Source organism: Macrotis lagotis, chromosome 1 (genome assembly GCF_037893015.1).
Source record: "Macrotis lagotis isolate mMagLag1 chromosome 1, bilby.v1.9.chrom.fasta, whole genome shotgun sequence".
In the NCBI taxonomy this organism is placed as follows: domain Eukaryota; kingdom Metazoa; phylum Chordata; class Mammalia; order Peramelemorphia; family Peramelidae; genus Macrotis; species Macrotis lagotis.
This window is the reverse complement of record NC_133658.1, coordinates 587,628,186-587,648,506: the sequence shown is the minus strand read 5'-3', so window position 1 is coordinate 587,648,506 and position 20,321 is coordinate 587,628,186. Positions and strand designations below refer to the sequence as shown.

General features: G+C 37.1%; 1 long non-coding RNA gene across 1 annotated transcript in view; it reads right to left on the bottom strand.

The window, feature by feature from the left end:
* The window catches only part of LOC141507304 (uncharacterized), a 45,560-nt gene extending 25,370 nt beyond the window's left edge, over positions 1-20,190 (bottom strand). Inside the window, exon 1 of the long non-coding RNA XR_012474117.1 lies at positions 13,277-20,190. This is a non-coding gene — a long non-coding RNA (uncharacterized LOC141507304). The remainder of the gene's footprint in view (positions 1-13,276) is intronic.
* Between the last annotated feature and the right edge of the window lie 131 nt (positions 20,191-20,321).

Genomic DNA, 20,321 nt, shown 5'->3' with positions numbered 1-20,321 from the left:
GATCATAGGAATTAGGAAAAGGAAGGAGTTGGAAGAAAAATTGAGTTCAGTTTTGTACATGTTATACTTAAGATGTCTAGGGGGTATAGAGTTGAGTTTGTGATGTCCCTATAGACAGTTGTCGATATGAGACTGGAGGTCAGCAGAGAGGTTAGGGCTTGATAAATAGGTCTGAGATACATCAACACAGAGATTATAATGAAACCATGAGAGCTGAAAAAAATCAACAAATAAAATAGTATACAGGGAGGAAAAAAAAAGGAAGACCAGGACCCAACCCCTGGGAACATGTTTATCAGATAAAGTTCCAAAGAAAGAGTCTGAGAAGGAATGATCAGATTAATAGGAGGCCACTGAAGGTAGAGCAGTACTATGAAAAACTAGGGAGACTAGAATATCAAGGAAAAGAAAGTGATTGACCCAGACAGCTCAAAAAGGAAGAGGAAATTTTATTGTTTGATTATTAAGAGAGCATAAATGAGGATGTTTGTCCTTTGTTCAAATAGAAGACCATGACATCAGGAGAGGTGATGCCATGACAAGCACATACATTGGACTTGAGTGAGGGGGAGCTGTGCTAAGTCACCAGCCTCATATTCTTCTCCAGAGTCATCTGGGTCCAGTGGCCAGATATGAATCAGAACTACTGGAGATGGTCCTGGACGTGAAGCAATCAGGATTAAATGACTTGCCCTAGGTCACACAACTAGTAAGTGACTGAGGTTAGATTTGAATTCTAGTCCTCTTGCTTTAGTAACTTAGTAACTTTTTATTTATTTATTTTATTTATTTGTTTGTTTGTTTTTAGATTTTTCAAGGCAATAGGGTTAAGTGGCTTGCCCAAGATCACATGGCTGGGTAATTATTAAGTGTCTGAGGTCGGATTTGAACCCAGGTACTCCTGACTCCAAGGCCAGTGCTCTGTCCACTGCTCCACCTAGCCACCCCTAGTAACTTTTATTTTAAGATTTTTCAAGGTAATGGTGTTAAGCAGCTTGCCCAAGGTCACACGGCTAAGTAATTATTAAGTGTCTGAGGCCAGATTTAAACTCAGGTACTCCTGACTCCAAGGTCGGTGCTCTATCCACTGTGCCACCTAGCTGCCCCGCTTTAGTAACTTTTGAAAGACCAGTTTTGTCGAATGATGTGTTTGGAAGCCAGATTGTAGAGCGTTAAAAGGAGATTGAGAGGGCAGCTAGGTGGAGCAGTGAATAGAGCACCGGCCCTGGAGTCAGGAGTACCTGAGTTCAAATCTGATCTCAGACAATAATTACCTAGCCGTGTGGTCTTGGGCAAGCCACTTAACCCCATTCCCTTACAAAAAAAAAAACAAACCTAAAAAACCCCCAAACCAAACAAAAGGAGACTGAGAGAAAAGAAAATGGAGGCTTGTATAGTAAATGACCTTTTCAAAGAATTTAGCTACAAATGGGAAAAGAATTATGGAATGATGAGTCAAGTGATGATTTTTTAAGGATGGGGCAGCACAGGTATATCTGTGGGAAGTAGGGGAGTAGGGAAGATAAGGTGGAATTCAAGTTAAGTGAGAGAATGGGGCAATCTGCTGGAGAAGACGGGATGGAATGGTATCATTTGTGCATGTGGAGAGTGCTTTGATAAGGAGAAGAGGCATCTTTTCATGCGACAGGGATAAAAAAGGAGACAGGGGCAAGAGACATCTAACTGATGTGAGATGAGCAGGAAGGGATAAGAGCAAATTCTCAAAGAATGGCCTCAACTTTTTTCAGTAACACATGAGGTAAGATTTTCAACTGAGAGATTAGGAGGGAGGAGCAGCCATGAGAATTTTGAATAGTGATGAAAAGATGTGGAAGAGCTCCTGTGGAGAGTGGGATAGAAATTAGGGAAGTGTAAAAATGGTAAAGGTCCAACTGAGGTTATAGAACATAAATCTGTAATGGAATCAAATCAGCATGGTTTTGTTCTTTTCTCCAACTTCATTCAGCAGTATTCAGAAAAATGCTATCCACCTCCAGAGAGAGAACTGATGAACTCTGAATTCAGATTGAAGTGTGCTTTTTTACTTTCTTGTTTTGTGTATGTGTGTTTTCTTCAGGTAACTTTTTTTTTTTTAGATTTCTTTTGCAAGGCAAATGGGGTTAAGTGGCTTGCCCAAGGCCACACAGCTAGGTAATTATTAAGTGTCTAAGGCCAGCTTTGAACTCAGGTACTTCTGACTCCAGGGCTGGTGCTCTATCCACAGTACCACTTAGCCACCCCATGTGTGTTTTCTTTTGCAACATGTTTTGCATGACTTCATATGTGTAATTGATACCATATTTGTTTGCCTTCTTAAAATGGGTGAAGGTGGAGAAAGAATTTGGAATTCAAAAATTTTTTTAAAATGAATGTTAAAATTTGTTTACATGTAATTGGTAAATAATGAATTAAAATATATTATAAAAGATGAATACAAGAAGAAGATTTGGGCTAGAAAGGTAGAGGGGGAGATAGAATGACAGTGGTTAATCATTAGATAAGGAAATTTCAAGGTTCATGAGCCTGGAAATAGTGCATTTGAGAATGATGGCAAAATTGAGGGTGTGACTGCTTTGGGAGTGACTGAGTGATGGAGAAGGAAGCCATGTGAAAAGCGTAAGTTGAAGAACTGCGAGGTTACGGTTTTTGAGAGAGTATGAATATGTATGTTGAAGTTCCTAGTATGAGGCTGCTACAGGGGAGGAGAAACAGTCAAACGCTAGAAAGGAAGTGTCCTGGAGGTAGACAGTCATTAGAATTTTTATAGAGAGATAATTTGCACATAACTATGTTTAAACAAGATATAAATAGTGTTAGTAGAAAGTAATCTTAGGGAGAAGGCACTAGAAAAGAGGGTAAGGACTAGGAAAAGCTTCCTGCCAAAGGTAGGGTTTGATCTGAAACTTGAAGGAAACTGGGAATCAGAGATAAAGAGCTTGAATCTTCCAGGCATGGAAATAGGAAAAGAAGAGCAGTAGGTAAACCAGTATATCTGGATATTTGAGGGTACAGAGGAGAGTAAAGGGTAAGAAGACTAGAAAGTTAGGAAGGGTCCAGATGATAAGGAGCTTGAAATAGCAAATGGAGGATTTTCTTTTTGATCCTAAATATAATAGGGAACTACTAGGGTTTATTACACCTACATGGTATTGTGGATACAGTCAGTGGTGAACTTGAGTTCAAATCAGGTCATGGACCCTGGGCAAGTCACTTAACCCTGTTTGCCTCAGTTTCCTCATCTTTTAAATGAACTAGAGAAGGAAATGACAAATCATTTCAGTATCTTTGCCAATAAAACTCAAATGGGGAGAGAAAGAGTTAGACAGGACTAAATCAACAAAACAACCACAAAGGGTTTATTGAAAAGGAAGTGGAAGTAAAATAACTTGGGCCAGATCCACATTTTACAAAAATCATTTTAATAGCTGAGTGAAGCTCAGATAAGAGTGGTGGAAAAGACTTGAAGCAATGAGAAGTTTATTGCTTTTAAAAGTCCAGGCAAGAGATAATGAAAACCTAGACCAATGTAGGTTGTGATAGAAAGAAGATATATTTGAGAGATGTTATGAAGGTAGAAATGATAGGACATCTTCTATAACCAGTGTGATAGAGAAAAAAACATAGTTCAGGAAAACTAACATAACCAAAAGTCTAACAATATAGTCCATATTTCACACTCATAGCTGCAAAAAAAAAAAAAAAGAAGAAGAGGAAAAAGACAGAAGTACATTTTCTCATCCTTCTTCAGGGTCAAGTTTGGTCATTCTAATGACCATATTCAGTATCAGGCTTTTTTATTATTGGTTATGGTTGCAGTTGTTTTTTCCATTTACATTATTATCATCCATGTGTGTATATTTGGCTCTGCTTTCTTTACTCTCTATCTGTTCATATACATCTTTTTTACATTTCTTTTAATTCTTCACCTGCATCATCTCTGACCACACAGAATATTGCTTTACATTTGTATACTTTGATTGGAAGATGGAGATGTTCCCCCAAGAGATGAACATTTTTTCTTTTCTTTGTTTTTCAGTTTTATTTTTTCCAGTTACATGCAAATAATTTTCAACATCCATCCTTTTGCAAACTTTTCTGATTTTCTACCACACTCCCTTCCTTTACCCCTCCCCATGGCAGTGAACCATCTGATATAGGTTGTTCATGTACAATCATGTTTTAACATATTTCTATAATAGTCACTGAATAGTTTCTTGGTTTCCATATCTTTGCTGTACAAATACTCTTTTTAACTTCCTATAATTTCCTCATTTTATTGTCTTCTTGAAACTAAATGTCAGCTGTAAAGGAGGCAGCAATTATATTATTGACTTATTAAATTAGGTTGAAAGGTTCAAGTATTATGCTATTTATCTTCTATGAATTAGATGCATATGTATATAGTATCTAATCTAATATAGTATGTTACATATTACATAAGATAGTAACTAATATAGTAAGTCCACCCTGAAGTCCTCCTTTCCTGATTGGTGTCTTGCTTCTGGGCCACTGCTTCAGTGAGAAGCACCAGTCCTCTTCATTCTGGCCTTTTCCCCAACCAACAGGGGTACAGTTTTCTGAAATAAAATTATTAGAAGGCCCTAACTCTTGACCTTGTTCAGCTACATATCCCTGGTGTTGAGTTATTCTCAGTAAGATCAGTACTCATACTGTACCAAGTTTTTAGAAACCTTGAACCTCTTGCCCTTTGGGGGATTGTGTGTCCCTGGTACCCACCTGCATCCTCTTCCCGGTTCAGTAAATCCACCTTATGTTGCATAAAAGAATACTCTTGGTATGCTAGTACCCACTCCTCGAAGGGCTCAGCTATTCCTAGCCCTACTGGAAAGCACCCTCTTGCAGGTGGCCAGCCACCTGCAGCCAGAGTGGAGTATAAGACCTCTGGGGATCATGGCTATCTCTAGAGAGGAGCATGACTGGGGGCCAACATGATTTCAGCCCTCTCTCTACGAGTATGATCATGTAACTTTGGTTATTTCTGTCTTTCTTACTTAAGGTATTTCCTTGAAGTGGCTGGCTGTACCAGAACTTCTACTCCAAGTCCCCTACCTCCTCCCCACTGCCTCACCTTACTCAAATAAGCTGATTGCCTTAGTCTAAACTAGAGTGTGGAATTGTCATGGAGCTTTCATTTCACTGGAATCCTGAAACCCCTCCAGATTCTTCCTAGAATAAAGATCTTTTCCTCTTTCCCCTCCCCACATAGTTCTGGAACCATAAACAAAGATCATTTCAACTCTGCCATTGCTCAAGGATGGAGTAATATCATTCTACTCCTCAGAGGAAGAATTTTCCACCTCTCTAACTTTCTGGGGTCAAAGTGCCTTGGCCACACCTTCCTATTGTATGTGTATCCATCACTAAAATGTAAACTGCACGGAATCTGGGACTATCTTGTTTTTTTGTATGACTGTGTATACCTAGCATTTAATCTAGTATTCGATATTTGGTAAGATAAATAAATGATTTTCATGAATTTTTTTCTTAAGCTTTCTTTATAAATTTATATAATAGAGATTGATTCCAGGGAGTCTATTCCCTGAGATGACCCCATAGGTCCATTCCCATGCAAACTTCTTGGGATACAACTTTTATTCCATTTAAGTTGCATTCACTATGAACCAGGCTGTGCTGTCTCCTAATCCCATCCTGCTAAGTAAGAGATAAGGCAGGCATTTCCCACTCCCTACCTCTACCCCCAAGCTCCTACCTTGTTCCACCCCTTTAGATTTATCTCCAGAGGAATAAAATCAGAAACTAGACTGGGGACATATTTAGTGGTACCAGTGCTCAGTCATAACATGGTTAGTAAGTGTCTATTCATTAGAGAGCTTACATCTGTAAATTACTAACAGCAAAGCCTATAACATGCAGAACTGAAGAAATTGTCCTTCTTGCCAAGACAAATTTCTTCTATATACATGTTCCCTTGATCCCATTGCCTCACCTTTCCAATAGAAAATTGCTTTCACTATTATCCCCACTCTATCTCTAATCTTCCATTTCTTCCTATCTGCTGACTTCTTCCCTGTTGCCTACAAATGCACCTATGTCTCCTTTCCATCACTCATCTTCAAAAAACAAACAAACAAAACCTTCATTTGATGTGATTACCATTAGATCTTCCAATTAGGATTATCTTAATTTTGGAGAAAGAGCAGTTTCTGTTGCATTGCATATAAGGTCAGGAGTCAGACTGCAGAGTTAAGAGAATTGAAAGGAGAGAAAGTTGAAGTACCAATTACAGACAGACTTCTCAAGGAGTTTAGAAACAAAAAAGAGAGATATGGGATGTTAGCTGGAGGCCATGATCAACTGAGCATTTTTTTGAAGATGAAGGAGATTTGGACATTTTGTAGGTAGCAGGGAAGCAGCCAATCAACAGGGAGAGATTGAAGGTCAGTGATAGAATAGAAATGAGAGGGAGCTCAATCTTTTGGAGAAGATGGCTTGAATTGGAATGACTTGGACATATAGAAGATTTTATCTTGGTATGGAAAAAGGGGGACCCCTTCATGTTAGGCAGAGGTGAAGGAGAAAGTGGTAAAAGTCATCTAAGTAATATGAGTGAGAGGAGGCAATAAGAGGGAATTCTCAGGTAATGGTTTTAATTTGTGTGAGTGGGTGTGTGAAATACGAAGTAAGGTTCTTAGCTAAGAAGATGAAGGGGGAGTTGTAAGAATGATGAAAAGGTTTGGAAGAGCCCTTGTAGTGAGTGGGACAGTGAAGAGATTTTGTTTAGTTCTTTTCAGTTGTGTCCCTCTTTTGGGTTTTGTTTGGCAAAGAAACTGGAGTCATTTCCTTCTCCAGTTCATTTTACAGGTGAGGAAATTGAGGTAAATAGGATTAAGCGACTTCAGCTGGTCAGTGTCTGAGGACATATTTGAACTCATATTTGAATCTTCCTGTCTCCAAGTCCAGTACTCTATCACTGCATCACCTAGTTGCCCAAGACAAGTCAGACATGGACATACTATGGAACCATTGATTGGGACTAAGGACCCTTAGCCAGGAGCCTGACCAATTATCATGGTCAAAATGTTGCCACTTCCTGTCCCCCGGTGAGATTATAAGAGGGGTGGGATAAAAAGGGGAAATGAGTGAGCACTATTTCTCTATTCTGTTATGTTTTTCATGAGATTTCAAACACCTGATGTCAGGGGATATCAGTGATGGTAACTCAGGGTAATGGAAACTGAGGTAAGGTAGTTTATGGGCTTTAGATGCTACTTTCAGTGGTAAATTAGGGCTTCTCACTGCTGCAATTAGAATGAAGGCTCCTTGAATTCCAACAGTTTAGAAATGAGGAAGAACCATGTTCAGTTTCCCCTACCCATTTCAGTCCCTCTGTTTGGCAGCAAATGTCTGTCCACATGAATTATTATGTATGGTAACCTTGTGTCCATACCAGAGAGAGGAAAAGGAAGCCCATGCATAAGACTAATTTGTCCATAGAGACTTATCAAAGGAATATTTCAGGCTAGAGACAAGAGTAAGGTTCTTCAGATCTGCAGACTGGCCTCTAAACTGATAATGTGGCAGCTTCCCAGATAACAGTGATATTCTAATAACATACCAAGATAAAATCTTCTATATGTCCAAGTCATTCCAATTCAAGCCATCTTCTCCAAAAGATTGAGCTCCCTCTCATTCCTATTCTATCACTGACCTTCAATCTCTCCCTGTTGATTGGCTGCTTCCCTGCTACCTACAAAATGTCCAAATCTCCTTCATCTTCAAAAAAATCCTCAGTTGATCATGCCCCTCAGCTAACATCCCATATCTTTCTTTTTTGTTTCTAAACTCCTTGTGAAGTCTGTCTGTAACTGCCTGCTGGAAAAACTAGCATTCCCCTTCTCCACACCTTTTTTTTTTGTATAGGAAAAGTCCCATCTCTGATGTAAATTAAAAGATCCTCCCTTTTGGGAAAGTAGTGAATGGTGGGGAGAAAAGCATAATGTACTTCTCCTACTTCTAGAGCTCTATTTTAAGAGTTTGAGTACAGTAATGGGCTGAAGGGGAGGAGAGCAAGGGAATGGAAAGCTACCCAGTTTACCAAAGGTTGGCTAATAAGAGTGGAATATAAACTCTTAGCTATGATTTCAGATACTGTGAATTCAATAGTCTAGGAAGTTATTATTAGGAAAAGAGGAGACCATCTTGACTAATTTTAGGAGTGAATGAAAAAAAGAAATAAAACAGAATAAGTGGACAGTTACTAGATGTATGGAAATTATTTGTCAGGCACCAGGAAAATAGGTCTGAGATTAATTCTCTTAAGAGAGAAATGAAAGACCTCATAGAACTGATGGTTAGTTATAGTTTTTAGTTTTTTTCTGATTCTACATGTGAAATTCTAAATCAGAAGGAATTTAATTCCAATTAAAAAATATTTTAATGAAGAGATCACAAATTACTTTTTTAAAAAAATTAAATTATATGGGTGGCTAATGTGGCACAGTGGATAGAGCACGGGCCCTGGAGTCAGGAATACCTGAGTTCAAATCTGACCTAGCTGTGTGGCCTTGGGTAAGTCATTTAACCCCATTGCCTTGTAAAAACCTAAACAAAAATTTATACACACACACACACACACATATATAATTTCAATTAACAAGAATTTATTTTCTCTCATCTTCTACCTGCTGGAAAAAAACAAAACAAACAAATAAACAAAAATAAGAAAACCCTCAGAACAAATAAGCAAAGAAAGCAAAATATATTCTCATATTAGTGAAGTCCAAAAATGTGTCTCATTCTTCATTTTGAATCCAACATCTCTTTCTGAAGAAGTGAGTAGCATAGATCATTATCAGTCGACTGGGATCATCATAATACAATCAGTGTAATACAATTACACTGATCGAAGTTCCTAAGTCTTTCAAATTTATTTTTCATTATAGTATTGTATAAATTCTTGGGTTTTGTTCACTTCACTTTACATCAATTTACAAAAAATAACTTACTATTTACATAGTTAATCTGAATATGCTTATAAATTATTCCATAGTAAGTAATATTAATTCATTTGTTTCTCAGAGTGAAGGATAGTACTTTCCATCATAAAGTTCTAAGAAGCAAAACCATATGCTAATAAGAATAAAAAAAAGGGGGTCATGGAAACTGAAGAAACCAGACATTAAGGAGAGTTCTGTAGATGTTAAATTTTTGCCAGCTCTATCTCAAACCATATCTTTTGTCCTTTTCAGTTTCTTGTCATTCAAACCTGAACACTAATAGTCTGGTTCTATCAGACTAACATAATAGTTATGGAAAAAATATTTATTTGGCTATAAAAGTTAGGGATCACATTAAATGAGGACTATTTATCAGAAGCTTTTGTGAGGCAGTCAGGCCTTAGGAAGACTTGACTTCAAATCCAGCCCATTATTCTTAATAGCTAGGTGATCATGGGGAAGTTATTTAATCTCTCTAAGCTTTAGGACTATAAGCTATAAAACCAGACATTAAGAGTCTATGGAGGTCCTTGATACATTTGACAAGTTACAAAACCATTAGCTAGAGTCATAAACAATAACAAAACCTTGAGGAATAAATAACTTAATATGATCCTTTGGAAATAAATAATTTACATTTTAACAGGACACTCCTCAAATCTTTTTACAAAAGAATGACTTTAATGGTAAAATGAAAATCCCTGGGGAAGGCCATGGAGAAGATATTTCAGAAACAGGAACAGCTTTTTTGATAGTACTCCAAATTATACCACAAAGTAAGTTTTTTTCCCTCCAACTGCAAAATGCCAGCTATATCATGAGGCTCTATAATTTCCTTTTTAAAAGTTGCAATGGAAATTTTTGTTTTTATGTCATTTTAATTTCCCAGTATATTTCTCCCCTACTGTACTGTCATCCTTTTTTTTTTTAAACAAAGAATAAAAAAGAAGTGGGGGGGAAGCAGATAAGCAAACCTAATCACACATTAATCAAATCCTTCAGTGTATATGATGTTCCTTTTCCATTGTTTCTATAAAGAAGGAAGGAAGGGAAGGTATATTCTCAAATTTTCTTCTTTGGGACCAAGTTTGTCAAACCTTTATAATTTCAGAGCAAATTTCTGAAACCATATTATTCCTTTTCAGCTACAAAACATTTTGAATTTTGTATAAAAATAAAATTAAATTTTGAGCAAACCTTGAAATAAAAGAAAAGATCAGCTATTTTTCAGTGCTGAAAGAACTGCAATAATTTGCAATAGAGTAATTACTTTTCAAAGGGTAGTAATAACTAATCCAGAACCCCCAAATCCAAGTAAATAGTAGAATGTAGCAAGAGTAGTTTAACTTATCCTTTTAGAAGTTCCCTTTCAATATTTGTCTTCCTTTGTTTCTCTCATTATTGGGAGTACCATTAGCTACCAGGATGAATTAATAATTTCTTCTGGGGGTGGCTAGGTGGCACAGTGGATAGAGCACCAGCCCTGGAGTCAGGAGTATCTGAGTTCAAATCTTACCTCAGATTAATAATTACCTAGCTGTGTGGCCTTGGGCAAGCCACTTAACCCCATTGCCTTGCAAAAAAACTGAAAAGAAAAAATTTTCTTCTGGTTTACATAGACAGATTATGTATACTTGAAAAGTGTTCAAAAGTGATACTATGGATGCATTTGTCATTGTTTTCTTCTTTTCTTTTTTTGAAGCAATAAGGTCACATAGCTAGTAAATATCTGAGGTAGGATTTGAACTCAGATCCTACCGATTCCAGGGTGTTCTAGTCATTGTCCCTATCTTTGTCACTGTTTTTATGACAGGGGAATCATCATTCTTCAGTTCTTTGCTCAGGTCACTTATCACATATATGCTAGTCCTTGTGCATGAAATAATTTTTTTTATCTCTTCTATTTTAAATCCTATTTTTCTTTCAAGTAACATAAAGGCTTTCCCACCAAATTGAACACATATCCCAAGAGATTTCTGAGTTCCTGGAAAATTTTAAGAGACTCAGGGCAGTGGTTGTTAGTAACCCTAACTAATCAAGGATTTAATTTTAGGTAAGATGCTTTCACTGAATCTGGGAAGATGTTAGATGAACATGAGAAGAGACCACTAGAGGAATGAAATTGCCCAGAAGATGACAGTCTAATCCTAGAAATTTATGAGTGCTAGCTCTGTCCCTTTATATGACATTGTATCTCATCAGGGAGTGAGCACTCCACTTGAATAGAAGCTCTAGTTATCTGTCCATGTCTAAAGAATTATCAAGAGTTAAAAAGATTCATTATATTTGGTAGTTGTGGAAGAAAAAACAATTTATTCTTGTATTTTAGTAAAATTTGTCATGTACATTTTAATTACTGTACAAAGATCATATCAGTTTATGTTCTAATCCTAAAGAAGGGCAATGTTAATGTTCAAATTATTGAACAATTGCTGTCATTTCGCATGCCAGCAAGGTTATGCTCAAGATTCTGGAAGTGAGACTTCAGCAACATAGGAATTGAGAATTACTGGAAGAACTGGCTGGTTTTAGAAGAGGCAGCAGAACTAGAGACCAAATTGCCAACATTAGCTAGATTATGGAGAAAGCAAGAGAGTCCCAGAAAAAAAATCTACTCTTGCTTCATTGACTACACTAAAGTTTTTGACTGAATGTGACAAGCCCTCAAACAAAGAGATCATCTCCTGAGGAGCCTGTATATGGGTCAAGAAGCAAGATTTAGAACTCGAACATGGAACAACTGATTGGTTTAAGATTAGAGAAGGAATAAAACACGGCTGCATATTGTCACCTTATTTATTTAACTTATATGCAAGGTATATCATGTGAAATCATGTAATTAAAGATGCCAGGAGAAATAGTAATAGTCTCATATATGCATGTGATACTACGCTGATGACAGAAAGTGAAGAGTAAATAAGAAATCTCCTGATGAAAGTGAAAGAGGAAAGTGTAGAAACTAGCTTGGAGCTTCAACATCAAATAAACTAAGATCTTGGCAATGAGTTCCATCATTTCCTGGCAAATAGAGGAGGAAGAATTGGAAGCAGTATCAGATTTTATATTATAATCAAAGTTCACTGTGGAGAGTGAATGCAGTCATGAAATTAAAAGACACTTGCTCCTTGAAAGATAAGTTATGGGGAGGGGGCAACCAGGTGACAGTAGATAGAACACTGGCCCTGGAGTCAGGAGGACCTGAGTTCAGATCTGAGCTCAGATTTGAGCTCAGATCTGATCTGAGACTTGAGCTCAGAAACTTAATAACTATACCTAGTTGTGTGACCTTGAGTAAGTCATTTAACCTTACAAAAACAAGGGGAAAAAAGGTAAGTCATGGAAAATCTGGACAGTACTAAAAAGCAGAAATGTTGCTTTCCTGACAAAGATCCATATGGTCAAAGCTATGAGCTTTAAAGTAGCAGTATATGGGTGTGAGAATTAAGACAATAAAGAAAGTTGGTTTAAGTGATGCTTTTGTGGTGCTGAGGAAGACTTTTGAGAGTCTCTAGGACAACATAGAAATCAAATCAGTAAGTCAATACTTAAAGAAATTAATTAAGGCTATTCACTGGAAGGTCAAATACTGAAGCTGAAACTTAAACACTGTGGCTACCTAATAAGAAGACAAGATTTAATGGAAAAGACCCTAATTTTGGGAAAGATTGAAGGCAAAAAGAGGATGGGATGCATAGGTATTATGCAAACAAATGAACTTGGATAGACTTCAGAACATAGTAGAGGTTATAAAGGTCTGGCATGCTGTGGTTCACAGACGTGACTCACTGACCATCAATCTTGTTTTGAGAGTGGTTCTGATTAATTAGAAAAGCTTTCTTGTCCCAGCAGTTTTCAACCCTTTTGAATAGTATCATTAAAGGGGCAGCTAGGTGGCAAAGTGGCTAGAGCACCCACCCTGGAGTCAGGAGGGACCTGAGTTCACATCCGGTCTCAATAATTGCCTGGTTGTGTGACCTTGAGCAAGTCACTTAATCCCATTGCCTTAATAAGTAAAATTAAAAAAAAGTAAAAAAAGTGTCATTAAACAAAAAGAAATATGAATGGGGAAATAAAACAAAAGCACACACTCACTAAATATCATCTATAACAACTCCCTCTTTCAAATTATATTTGGCTAACAAAAACACATTCTAACTCTCATTTGGTCAACAGTAAAAAACAGATCATCCAATCTTCCTTTGGTCACTACTAGCCGGTTACTCTTTTCTTATTTTGACCTCCATTAGCTTTCTATTGTTCTAGTAGCTGATTCTCACATCTTCAATTAATTATATTACCTATGTTAATCAAGGCTGGTAACTGTTGAGTTTGATCTTTAGGAACAATGCCACTGATGAAAATCTCCACTTGAGAAAAGGGTATTCTGGAAGGGTATTCATGATGTATCATAAAAGTTCATCCATTCATTCAAATATGCCAAGGCACTCTGCTAAGTTCTGGAAGTTCTTTACAGGGATTTTAGAGTACAAATAGACATTCTCAAATGGGTTCCAGTTTGCTAACAATGTGATGAATAGAAGACTCTTTGATTGGCTGCAGCTATAGAAACCAGAACTTGGGATGCATTTAAAAGGCACTATTTCACCTTGTCCTTTTTCTTTCTCTTCCTCTTGGTTGTATTTCTCTTCCTGTGTGATAGTGAAAGACAGTGCTTTGAGGAAAGAGGCCTCAGGTTCTGTCCTTCTGAGGTCCACATGTGGTCTCAGTTTTTTGCTTCAATGTATGTTTTAGGTGAAGGAAGTTAGAGGCTTTGATATTTAATTTGAAAACATCAGGAGAGCAAGCTGTACAGAGTTCAAAACTCCAGGAATCTCAGAATCTGGGAATGGAGTCTGTGCCAGATTTTGCAACCAACATTGATGGTTCCAAGATTGAGGTAGCAGAGATGAAGACTACTTTGGCATTTGGATGTAAACTTGATGGGACCAATGCTAATTACAAATTGTATTATATTTGAGTTTACTTTCTCCAGAGACCAAGGAGGTAATAATTAATAGGAGGTCTTGAGGAAAATGTGCGTATACAACTGTTCTATTCTTGAAGCAAATATCTGTTTGGAGAATCTGAATGATGTTATTGACATTAATTGGTTAGTCAGTGGTGGCTAATGGTAGGGGGGAAGCATGAATGGGGAGGAAGGAAACATTCCTAGAATGGGGACTCAAGCTGACAGCATTAGAGAAGAGACAACACAGCCTACCAAAGGTATCCTTAGAACTCAGAGAGGGGGGGCAGCTAGGTGGCACATTGGATAGAGCCCTGGTCTTGGGGTCAGGAGTACCTGGGTTCAAATCTGACCTCAGACACTTAATAATTACCTAGCCGTGTGGCCTTGGGCAAGCCATTTAACCCCATTGCCTTGAAAAATCTAACAAAAAGAACTCAGAGAAGATTATATTGTCACCTTGCTTGGGGAGAGTGAGGTTACACAGCTTGATATACAATCTATTCTAGTGAGTCTGATTAGGTCTTCAATTCAAGGAAGGCTAGGACTCTAGACCAGGACACATCATGATATTGTACCAAGAGCCATCAACTGGAGCATGCCTGAACCTTGGATCCTTCTGATGGGCTTAATGTGCTCTGTCCCTCAGCTAAAGGGCATAAAGCCAGATGCTCCTGGTTGGCTCCTCAAAGCCTATAATCAGAATGGTATACCAAAAAGGATTAGTAAGAAAGGAACAGCCACTTACTTTGTGGGCTAGAAGAACTGGGGAGAGATCTCTCATAGAGAAATGATCAAAAGTTATGAAAAGGCAATTTTCAAAGGAAGAAATCTAAACTAATAACAACCATGTGGAAAAAACTATCCCAAATCACAAATAGAGAAATACAAATTTAAAAAATTTTGAAATTTTATCTATCATCTACCAGATTGAAAAAGATGAAAAAAAGAAAAGGAAAATGATGGGGCAGCTAGGTGGCCCTGGAGTCAGGAGGATTTGAATTCAAATTTGACCTCAGAAACTTGATAACTGCCCAACTGTGTGACCTTGGGCAAGTCAATTAATCCCATTGCCTTAAATTAATAAATTTTTTTAAAAAAAAGATGCTGAAGCAGTTTGTCATTTCCTTCTCTAGTGTGTCTCTATTTTACAGATAACTGCAAAGATTACAGACAGTTGCAAAGATAGTTTTCAAAATTCATCCTTTTGCAAGCTTTTGTGTTCCACATTTTTCTATCATCTTCCCTCCTCCCTCCTCATAACAGTGAACAATTTAATAAAGGTTGTACCCGTACAGTCATATTTAATATATTTTCATATAAGTCACGTTGTGAAAGAAGAATTAGAATTAAGAGGGGAAAAGCCACGAGAAAGAAAAAAAACAAAAGTTTTCAAAAGTGAACATAATATGCTTTGCTCTGTATTAAGACTTCATAGTTTTTTCTCTGGATGTGGATCATATTTTCCATAATAGGTATCAGGACTGTCCTTGATCACTGAACTGCTGAAAGGAGTTAGTTCTTTTTATAGTAGCAAAGAACTGTAACTAACAGGGCACTGGTGAGTTGGAGAATGCTTAAATAAATTATGGTATTTGAATATAATCTAATATTAATGATCCTTAAGAAATGACAAAAAGGATGATTTCAGAGAAACCTGGAAAAGTCTTATATGAACTGATGCAGAGTGGAATGAATATGATCAGAAGAATAGGATTATACTCTTACAACATTTTAAAGAAAAAGAATATTGAAAGACTTGATAGCTCTAATAAATACAATGAGCAGTCAGTTCCAAAGAACTGATGATGAAGCATGTTAACAACCTTTTAATACATAACAGACCCTGTAGAATAAGACATTCATTTTTTAACACAATGAGTATAGGAATTAGTGTTGTTTGATTATGCCTATTTGTTACAGACCTTATTTTTCTTTCATCTTTTTTTTCCTCAATGGAGGTAGTAGTCGTGATGATAGGAGTTCTGGGGGCAAAAAGGATACTATAACCAAAAAAAATGAGAATGAAAAGAATTTAGGAATCTTCAAAAAAAAATGCAGCAAAGAAAACAATTAAATCCAGAAAAATAGGACAAGATAGTTATGAAAGTTATAGGTTAAATTTCTTATATATGAAAACAAAAGCAAAATGTCTTATAATAGAGACCTAAAGTTTCTTGTAGAAGTCTCTGTGTTCTACTAAGAATATGGGAATGCTCATTTTATCTGATGTTTAGTTAAAAATAAAAATTAAAAAAAAGAATTAGGGAGAGACAATTTCCACTTTTAAGGCAGTCTCTTTATTGGACCACAGCCAAGAATTCCCTGAACTTCCAGCAAGGGAGAAAAAGGAATTTTTCTTCCTTCTCCTCACCAAATAATAATGGCAATTAAAAACTTGTACTTGCCTAGGTAAGCCTGTACTTTATATTTCTTTCCCTGAGCACAGGTATTATATTAGGATAACAAGGGATGGCTGTTTCTGGTTTTGGAGGCAACTTCTGACATCTGGAATTCCCAGGGCCAGATGCTAGTTTCTCAGCAGAAAGTGATTTCAACAATTGCTTCTCAGACAGACTGCCAGTACTAGGAAGATTCTGTAACTGAAGGGCTAAAATTAAACCCTATCTTGACAGGAATCTGGACTAATAAGTTATATAGGCAGCATAGTTCAGAGGTGAGAGTGATATACTTGTTCAGCTGTTCCACAAAATATTTCATGTTTAAATTGTAATAATGGCAGACAGTTTATTAAAACAATCAGCTGAATCCATTCATTTTGCCCTTTTTCCAGTTGGTGAAATTACAAAATATAAAAAGTAAGCAATAAAGACAATGAAGAATCTTAAATAATGTGCAAAAAGTATTTATGCTATGGTTTTCTGATAAGTAAAGGAGTTTTTTAGTCAAGTTTGATGGAATTTGAGGGTGGCTAGTCAAATGATTGGTCATACCCTTAATGGCCCCTTAAAAACAAGACACAATCTAAGGAATGAATGAAGGTAAGAGATATCTATAAGGAGTGTGAACTTTGGCAATCAAAACAGAATCAGTTTTGGAAAAAGACCTCAACACTGGAGAGGGAATTACTTTTTTGCCCCTGGGAATGGGAAGAGATTTTTGCTTTCTCCTTCTGCTATCAGTGTTATTTTGGAATGAATCTACTTTTATAGTAGGAAACAACCCAACAAGAAGTAGGTCCAGTCAGCCAAAGCATTATCATGGAGGAATTTTGTGAATCAAAAGAAATAAGTTTGGGCTATTGGAAGCTGAGCTGTAGTTGGGTAAGGTGAGTGATCTGTCTAGTAGAGATGACAATCTCAAGAGGATTAAATTGAGCAAACCAAGAGAATGGGCATCAGAGGTGTGATTCACATTGGCCAAATGTTTCTCTCCCTGTGTTCCTCCGGTGTGCTCTATGTGTATGTATCTACTCTTCTCACTGACACTTTGTATACTGTGAGGGAATGTTTTAGAGCTAATGGTCTTTCTATGCCATTTTAACAAATGCTTTTGTTTCTATGTGAACCTGGGTAAATCACTTAACCCATATTGACTTCTCTCTCCTCCTCCCCCTTCTTCCTCCCCACTCCTCCTCCCCAAATGCATCAGAAGCTTGTGAGTTATAGTTTTAGGAGTGAAGATCTGCAACATGGGAGGAGGTGCTCTGGAGGACTGGTCTGTGAATGTGAATTGGGAAGAAAAGCACAGAGGAACTGTTTACAACCAAGCATTTGTTAATAAAGGCTTAATTGGTCTGGTGTTTTAAGCCTTTCTTTTGTTGAAGAGGATATAAATAACTGTTCTATACTTGATACTATTTTGTACAATGAGTAACTTTCTAGGAGAGCTATATTGAGACATCCTAGATAATAACAATAGTTAAGTATTTTGTCAGAAAGTACAAGAAAAAACCTGAATCTCCTGAGGCACCCAAATGACTAAGTTCCACATGAGTCCACAGGTGGATACCTTCTGTGAGAAAGGATGTCACTTTGACCAAAACTTCCAATATTCTTAATTTTCATAGCAAAATGGAAGAATTAGGTTTTTTTGGAGGTTTTTGCAAGGCAATGGGGTTAAGTGGCTTGCCCAAGTCCACACAGCTAGATCATTATTAAGTGTCTGAGCTCGGATTTGAACCCAGGTACTCTTGACTCCAGGGCTGGTGCTTTATCCATTGTGCTACCTAGCCACCCCTGGGAATTAGTTCTTTATGCTTCCATAGGGATTCTAAGTGGAGATATGCCATCATTTCAGCCTTTCAAAGATATCATCCTTGAATTTTTATCTCTGACTCTTCCCTCTTCAGATTTTAGTATCATCTTGATTTTATGCCTTATTTTGTCTAATGTAGGGTTTAGGTAAGAAGTTATTCTTTAAAAATGCCCTGAATTTAGGGTTGTGCTCAGATGGAACTAGTTCGAAAGAACTAATTGTAAAATTGTTAAATTTTCGTGTGAACATTTGTACTTTAGAAATAGAAAACACTACAAATCAGAGCTTATTTTTTGAGATTATTTTGTTAAGATAGTGATGCAAAAACTGTTAAGGCAGATTAAATTTAAAAGGGAATTCTAGTGAGTACATTTTTTAAAGAGTCAGTTACTAAAAATATGAGCATATTCCTGCCCATACTGGTTGGTAATCTGCTATGTGGTTTGGAGCTCTGAATGCCATTGAGAAAAGTAGTAGTAGGGCACCTAGGTGGCTTAATGGATAGAACACCAGCTCAGGAATCAAGAGGACCTGAGTTTAAATCCACCTTCAGACATTTAATATTTAGCTGTGGGACCTTGAGCAAGTCACTTAACCCCATTGCTTTGCAAAAAAAAAAAAAGAAAAAAGTAGTACTTCTTAACTATAACAAGATCTATTTCCAGTTTTGTTATGATGGAATACTGGCACATAATGGAAATAGTCAAGTCTTCTATTTTATATGCCCTCATGGTTTGCTTGCTTTAGTGGTCAACACCATTGGTAATGAAGTATTGTTAGCAAATGGAATACTGATATTTCTGGTTTGTTCCAGTGGATCTTGACTTCTTGTGGTGCCAGAATATTAGAGGGCCCATTTTTTCATAATCCTCTGTATTAAGTTGATCATTCTAAGAGATTTTCATGTAGCCAGGCTACAACTACCTAGTACCTATCAGGTCTATTTCTTTGACTTTTTTTTTTTTTAGGTTTTTTGCTAGGCAAATGGGGTTAAGTGGCTTGTCCAAGGCCACGAAGCTAGGTAATTATTAAGTGTCTGAGACAGGATTTGAACCCAGGTACTCCTGACTCCAGGGCTGGTGCTTTATCCACTGCGCCACCTAGCCGCCCCTATTTCTTTGACTCTTAGGAATAATTAAAACAGATTGACAGGTGTGCTTAATCAGTGACACTGACAGAGTCTAATTTACTAGCATTCTGCCAGTCTTTCATAGCTTTCATAATGATTTCAAGACACATGAAGCTTCTGTTATATATTATACTGGCTGGCATTTCTCAACTTTGCCACTGCACATCAATCAACCTCCACAGGGAAGACAGATTGGGCTTAATGATGTTATCAATAAATAAATTATATCATTATTTCTACTGATGTTCTCATCCTTTGCATGCTACAGCGGAAACTACATGGAGCAGTGGATCGAGCTCCAGGTCTGGCATGAGCAATAGCTGAATTCAAATGCAGCCTCAGATACGTCTTAAGTTGTATGACTGTGGGTAAATCATTTCACCTTTGATTGTCTCAATTTCTGCAGCTGCAAAATGGGAATAATAGTACCTGCCTCATAAACTTGTGAAGATCAAATGAAATATTTCTAAACTTAGGACAGTGCCTGCACATAGAAGAACTTAATACATGCTTATTCCCTTATACTGAATGAAATTCAGATAGAAACAGCACTGGTATAAGTCACTGTTTAACTAGTTTTAATATTTGGTTGACTATTGTGTTTTATAAAATAATGTACTCAGTTTCTCAGTGAAGCCATCAAGTATCAAGATATATATTTATATATTATTAACTTGCTTTAAGGCAATAGTTCTTAAACTTTTCCACAGTTGTAGAACCCTTTCTTGCAAGGCAATGGGGTTAAGTGGCTTGCCCAAGGCCACACATCTAGGTAATTATTAAGGGTCTGAGGCCAAATTTGAACTTGGGTACTCCTGACTCTAGGGCTGGTGCCCTATCCACTGTGCCACCTAGCCACCCCAAGAAGCCTTCGGTTTTAAACAAAACTTTGGCAGACCATGTAGAGTAAAATCTAGTACAATTAGTATTTTAATGGCCATTACTGCTATTATTATAACATATAATATAAAGTATGTTTTTTGGGGAAAAAATAGCAAACTTGTGGTGTTTTAGGATTCCTTGCAACAGT